The sequence below is a fragment of the Apis dorsata genome, unplaced genomic scaffold (assembly GCF_000469605.1).
Source record: "Apis dorsata unplaced genomic scaffold, Apis dorsata 1.3 scaffold_820, whole genome shotgun sequence".
Taxonomy (NCBI): domain Eukaryota; kingdom Metazoa; phylum Arthropoda; class Insecta; order Hymenoptera; family Apidae; genus Apis; species Apis dorsata.
In genome coordinates this window covers 194,160-201,947 of record NW_006263955.1, presented here as the reverse complement: position 1 = coordinate 201,947, position 7,788 = coordinate 194,160, and the positions used below count along the sequence as shown (strand labels likewise).

Genomic DNA, 7,788 nt, shown 5'->3' with positions numbered 1-7,788 from the left:
TTTTTTTTTTTTTTTTTTTCTAATGTTATGAAAATCATTTTTAACACTATCGGTCTTTGATATCCAAGCTTTAATTATGACTGAAAGATGACCAACAAACCATTATCATTTTTATCAGTATTCTGTATTATTATCATTTATCATTAAATACGTGCCTCCATTTATATTTCGAATTTATCAAACAGTTTCAAAGATAATTTTATTTGACCCATTTTCATTCATAATAATCAATATCGATTAATTTTAAATTCTTCAATTATTTATATATTTGTTTATATTCATATTGAGTTCTTGTTATATATTTATATTTTTATATATTATTCTTATATGTTTATATTATGAATTATTCTTATATGTTTATATTTTTATATATTATGTGCTACAAATTGATACTTTAAAATTATAATTGTAAATAAAAGTTTTTTTTTTATTGAACAAACAAATTATATATTATAAATTAATCTTTTCAATTCTATTTTTATTATATATTGAATATCTTTTGAAAAGTAATTTTCTCTCCTAATTACTTTAAATTTTTTAATGAGATGAAATGTCTTGCATAATTGCAAATGGAATAAAAAACTTGCTTGATAATTGCTACTTCAGATGAAAATTTTATTAAGAAAAATTACTGATTATTTATGATAAATTTATTTATAAAAAAATTTATAAAAAAAAATTATCAAATGAGTAAATTTAATAGTCAATTAAAATTCATAAAATTTAATTATTGATTTCTCAATAGTTTCTTATTAAAAATATAAATGATTTAACATTTTGATATTAATTTTCCATCAAAATCAAATCATTGTTTTTCTCAGCAGTTTTTTAAAGTTTGTATCAGCTATTTTTTTCTTAAAATCGTAAAATTTTTTCCACACTTCGATTACTTTTAATGAAATATTATAATTATTTATTTATTTTTATATTGTAATAATTTGATTTATTTATCAAATCTTAAGAATTTTAAAATATTTCATTTTATTTATTGAATTATTTTTGTGTATTTACATGAATAAGAATTCTTCGAACATACTCTATTAATTTATTCTTTTAATATCATTATATAATTATTTTTTCTGTAATTCTCCTGTATTTCTTTAATTAGCAAATTTATATTATTTTTCAATTTAAATTTCATCGTTATAATATATTTCAATTCCTTTTTCAGATTTTAAAAATCAAAACTATTTGAACGGACATTTGGTAAATTCAATTTGAAGAATACTAATTCTTCGTCAAGATAATATCGTTTTATACTTTTCATTTCGTGATTAAAATCAACAGTGAACATTCAACAAAGAAGTGATTATTCCCGAATATTGTTACGATGAAAATATACAGTTCACAGAGAAAGAGAGAGAGAGAGAGAGACAGAATATATCTCGGAAATCGCATGCGTAAGATCTGATGACGATATATAGAGTACCAGAGGAAGGCAGTTGCGCTTAAACGGCGTCTAGCATCGGACGTTTTAACGTGATATGAAAGATACTAGTCCCATTTTTTATAAAGTATTAATTTTTTTAATGGATGGATTTTTAAAATTTACGAAATAAAATCTAGTGTAAAGATAAAATTCATACTTAATCAAATTTCAAAACTTGTTTATTGAAGATTGAAATTGGAAATTGAAAATTGTTGTTTTCTTTAAGTGGAAACATCTGCTACTTTTTACGATTTGTGATAGACAAAACTAGAAAATTAAAAGGAAAATCAAAGTATTTCTTCAGCGCATTATCAAGTGGAGAGATATTTTTAATGACTTTTTACTTTGAACAAATGCTATACACTTTTTGATAACTTCTATGTAATATCCTGCTGAACAACTTCCGGTAAGTAGACATTCTAAACAATTTTATATTTTTCATATAAAATATGGAATAAATTTAATCTTCAATGGAAATCTAAAAAAATTAAAAAAGTTTATTTTTACAAAATTATTATATGAAAATATTTTTAAGTTCTGTAATAAATATTTAATAATTTTCTAAATATATTACAATGTCATGATAGATTTCAATACCATTCACATATTATTTATTTAAATTCTCAGAAGTGAAAAAGAAATTGAAAGCTGAAAAAATATTCAGAAATTCTTATTTTACTCTGTTAGTATTTAAATTTTTGAGTTTATCCATTGTTTTTTTAAAGTATTTAATAATATTTTTTAGACATATTTAATTTCTTAATATTTAAATATATTTAAATATCAAATATTAATCAAATATTTAAATATATTCTATATTTAATAAAATTCAAAAAAATTAAAANTATATATATATTATATATATTATAATATATATATATTATATATATTATATATAATTTTATAATATTAAAAATCTTTGTAGTTAAATTTGTTGAATTCTAATTTTATATGTACTTAAAATTTTTAAAAAGATTTAAAAAAAGAAAATAAAAAATTCAGAATCCTAATATACATATTATTAAAGATAGGCATTTATTAAAGATAGTTTGTAGAAATTCGTGGAGTTTAATGTTCCTATCGTTGGTAGATAAATAATGTAAAACGATGGCTTCTCAAAGCGCCTGCTGGGGAACTGTTTTTATAAATAAACTTGAAATACGCTCATGATCTAATCGCAAAGCATAAATAAAAAGTTTTAATTATATAGATACCAGATATTAACATCTTATTGTTTCACTAATTTAGCTGATTCGATAATAATCAGATTTTTTATTCGATTGATTTGATTTTTGATCTTCAAGAAAGAATATATAGACAAATATTTCATGAAATTTTGATTTTAATTTTTTTACTTATGTCAATAAGATAAAAAAAAGTATTGGAAAGCATGAAAAATATTTTACTTATTTTTTTGAAGTGAAAGATAAATCAATATATTCGTGGATATATCTTTAATCAGATAAATGATTGTTTATTAAATCTATTCATTAATGTTTAAATCTACTAATAATGAATAAAAGAAAAAAATTTTTATTTATAATAAATTTTATTATAAAATATTTATTTATAATAATCACAAATTATCATATTTATCTTCTTTATTTATATTCAATGATTAAAAATATTTTTAGATGATATTTGAATTTCGAATTTGAATGATATAAATGTAATCAGATTAATCATTAAAATAATATAAAATGAATATTTCTATATATTGTTAAATAACTTATTAAAATGAAGACTATCTTTATAGATAAAAATAAATAAAAAAAAAAGTATGTTTTAAGTCTGAATTTATATTAGATACTACTTTAGATTCTTTCATAAGTTTCAAAATTTAAAATTCTTCAATTATTTTTTTCTATAATTATATTTCATCCTCTTCTCAAATTTCTTAAAATTTGTTAATTATATTTTTTCAATATCTCTGTTCTTTGTTAGAAAAAGAATTTTTCTTTGCAATATTATTTTCTTTATATTTTCTGTTTACAAATAAAATTGAGATATTTATTATAATTTTTATTGGTGAATAAAATGAGATAAAAAAGTAAATCAAAAATTTATTGTTCTTTATCATTAATTTACGTTTATTTCGAATTTGTTTCGTCGAGCTTCACAGTGAAACAGCCTCGTATATAATCAGACATATGTTGATTAAGAAAAGCAAGTATACTGAAAATTGTTTAATATTTTTATATATGTTAATATATTTAAAAATTTTTTTTATATATTTCATATTTTAAAAACTTTTTCATTTCTATTTCATTCAATTATAATCATCTTGTTTAAAATATTATATTAAAAAAAAAGAAAATGCAATATAATTGTTAAGAAATATTGAAATTTTGTAATTTTAGAAAATTTAATATAATTATATTCAGACTTATAATTAATTTCTATTAATTTAATTTTACAATATTTTCTTAATTTATTTTTTAAAATAATTGTTACTTCTTCAATATTTTTTTAAGTATTCTACTAGAAAAAAATTATATTTGGAAGATTATTTTCTAGCATTTTCTGTATTAAAAATACTTCATTTATAAGCAAGATAATAATAGATTTTATTATTGCAAAATATATACATTTGTTCTACATATTTATTTCTACATATATATGTAGAACAGTGTAAAAATAAGCCAAAAGCTTTTCACATAGCTAAATTGAAATTTCGATCATTATTGCTGGAGAAGCATTCATGAGAATTTAATAAAATTATATGAATAATTTTTAAGAATTTAAAAATAAATCGATAGATAATTTTTAATATTTTAATTTTAATTTTTAACATTTTGTTTCCTTTTTTATAAGCAAAATATATATATATTGAAGTATTAATGAAAAGAGATGGAAGAAAAATGTCATCAAATATTTTTTTTTTAAATTTTAATAATAAATATATCAATGAAATATATTAATTTTGAAATAGATATAATTTTTTAAAATATATTTAATTTTCTCTCTAAAATTTAAAATATTCATATAATTATTTTAATATATTAATTTTTTAATAATTTATAATCTTAATTTTTTTATCATCTTTTTTAAGAAATTGAAAAGAAATTAATTATAATTTTCATATCCAATTATTTCTCAATATGAGTTTAATAATTTCATAATTCTATTTTCACTTTTACAGTTTTATGTTAAAATTTTTGCATTCCAACAATTTCAATTATCAATATTTTTTATTATTTTTTACAATTGCGTCGTTTATAATATTTATATTGTAATTATTTCAATCAAATAATTCAGAAATTTCCACGATTATATGAAAATGTTGTATAAAAAAACTTACATAGAAACTATATTAATTTCTCCTCGTTTTAGACTTTTTTTCTTCGAGTTACAAAGCTCATTTCAGTTTCCGCAAGGTATTATGCGACGTATGGCACGTGACTCATCATATTAAACGAGAAACGCCTTTGTTGACTTCTCTAGAGCATTAATTAAAGAGATGACACATCGCGAAGTAAACCAATTAATAGTGGCCGATGATATGACATTGGTCGCATTTTACTTTCGATCTTATTCCTTTCCATATTTTTCTATGTATCGATTCCGTCAAACAAATTTGATATTTGATATCACTATATATATCATTTAAATATTTATTAAATGATATATATCTATATCTCTAATTTATTTGACGAGATGATTATATAGATTTTTTTTCTAATTTTTGATAATATTGATATTTTCTAATATTTTATTAATCTTATTTTATTAATTTTCTAATATTGATATTATATAATTAATTATTGGTATTTCTAAATATAAATCCCGCATATAATTATAAAATTTTGATAATTTTGAATTTTTTATAAAAAAAATTTATTGATAATTTCATTGATAATCAAATATTGAATTTTTAAGAATTTTATAACGTATTTTTATTATTTTTTTTAATTTTATTATCAAATTTTTTTTAATATGTTATATAATATATAATTTAATTTTATCATTTTATTTTTATGATATTTACATAAGAATAGATGATATATGAATAGATGATATTGAATTTCATTAAAAGTTAAGATTGTTCAGTTATTCATTTTAAATATTCAACGATATTACTATTTGAATTACCTTTTTATCCTTGTTATTTATTTGTTATTTATAATTACGATTATTATAATAATATTATCTAATTATTTATTGCCAGAATTTTTCTCTATATTTTAAAAATTAATCTTATAAAGGATTAATGCTCCGAAGTTACATCGTTACTGGCTAATAATTCCTTTAAAATCTCTTTCCATGACTTTAGTAATCTTGATTTAATTAATTAATCTCTCTCTCTCTCTCTCTCTCTCTCTCTCTCTATATATATATATATATATATATATATATAAACTTACTAAAATAAATTTTAATAATTAAAGTTATTTGTAAGTTTGTAAAATTTGATATTTGTATTTCAGAATTTAAATTATTATTATTTGACATTGTTCGATTCTAATTGAAATAAAATTTAAAAATAATTTAAATAAACATATAAATCAATTAAATATTATATTTAAAAATCGTTTCATTATAATCAATTATTTTAGATAATTATTGATAATGGATTTCTATTCTATTATTTTTTTTATCATACTAATTTATTACATAGTACAAGAAATAGAAATTGCTGATACTTTCTCTATTGTGTAACATGAAGTTTCAAAATACGATATAAAAAATTGCAAGTTAAAAGAATAATCAGCCATTTTCATCTTATTGAAAAATGAATATTAAACGCAACACCGCTCACGATTTTATCATTCAAAAGAAATATAATTATAATTGCAGCCAGATAAAGTTCAACTATCTTTCAAAGTCTAGAAATAAACATGAACATGCAAAATAGATCACGAAATACTAACGTTTGAACAAGTATTCCGTAATAAGCATCAGTTATGAATGATGAGTAATTTTCAACGAGACTTGCTTGTAGTTCTGATTCTAATATCATTTTCTTCATATTATTTAGCATCTTTTTAATCTATGCTTTTTTTAATTAAATTACGAAAAATATCACATTTAATCATTCTTTTCTGAAATTCTATAAAAAATTTTTGTGCAAAAATTAAATATGCCTAGTTAAAATACATAAAGTACAAAATAAAATTAAAATTTCTATATATATTTTTTTTATTATCAATTTTTTTATTAAATTGATTGGATTTATGAATTTTTAATTTTATAACATAATTTTAAAAAAATTTTAAATAATTCTTCTAATATAATTGTTAAAAAAAAATAACAAAAATTTCGTTGCATGAACTTCAATTATAATGAAATATAAAAAATAATGAAATATAAAGAATGTTCGTGGAATTAATCAATTATTTTAGAAAGATTCTTTTAGATATTGTTTTATAATTTCATTTATGATTTTTGGATTATATGAACAGATATATAATAATCTACTTTAAGAGAGGAACGGTTATCGATTTAGAAATATTTATGTACGATCGAGTTTTGTAACAGCATCCTGTTCTTTATCAGATAATAAGGGTGTATTCAAGATAAATAGCGAGTGATCATGATTCCTAACAAATATTTCATTATTGTACCTTTTTAGTGAGCTAGATTTCGTTTTGCGTAATATCTTATTCGATAACGACACAATCGTAACGTTATTTACGGAGGTTTATTTAAATGGAATTTTGAGATTCAGATTAATGAAATTTATTATAATACAGAAATGGAAAAAGAAATATTTTAAATTAGAAAGTTTTATTATTTTTTTGTTACATATATAAATATTAGTGTTAATAATATTATTTATTGTTTAAAAATATTACTTTATTTCAAGAATATTATTAAAGTAATATTCAAGAATATTAAGAATATTAATTTAAAAATATTATTTTAATTTTTTATAATTCTTTAAATAAATAAATTCATTTAATTTTTAATATTTCTAAAATAATAACGAGATAATATATAATTTCGTAAACTATTACATATTATTTCGATTATTGATAATATAGAAAAAATAAGTAATTTTTTTTTATTTTTTTTTTTCAAATCTTTTAAAAATTATTAAAAATTATATACAGAATTTAAAATAATCTTTTAATCAAATCATCATGGTTATTATTAAAATATTAATAGGAATAAATTTTTTAAATAATTTCAATCTTTCATTTATATTATTTATTTTTGTATTATTAAAACAAAAAATATTATTTAAAACCAAAGTAAGTTTTTAAATTAAAATTATTGAAAATATAAGATTATATTCTATTATATTAAAAAGTAAAAAATATAAAATATTAAAGACTAAAAAATTTGCTAAAAAATATATAAATTTTTCATACATACTAGAATAAAACTCAGAAATCGGATATTTTTCTATGAAAATA

General features: G+C 18.3%; 1 protein-coding gene across 4 annotated transcripts in view; it reads left to right on the top strand.

Annotated features, from left to right (window-relative positions):
* Positions 1–1,186: 1,186 nt before the first annotated feature.
* LOC102675792 (secretin receptor-like) overlaps positions 1,187–7,788 on the top strand; it is a 27,838-nt gene continuing 21,236 nt past the window's right edge. For 2 of the 4 annotated variants that reach the window (XR_004151524.1, XM_031513995.1), the window contains exon 1: positions 1,187–1,835. The gene's annotated coding sequence lies outside the window, so the exon portion shown is untranslated. The remainder of the gene's footprint in view (positions 1,836–7,788) is intronic. The other 2 variants (XM_006623178.2, XM_006623177.2) reach the window with 1 other exon arrangement.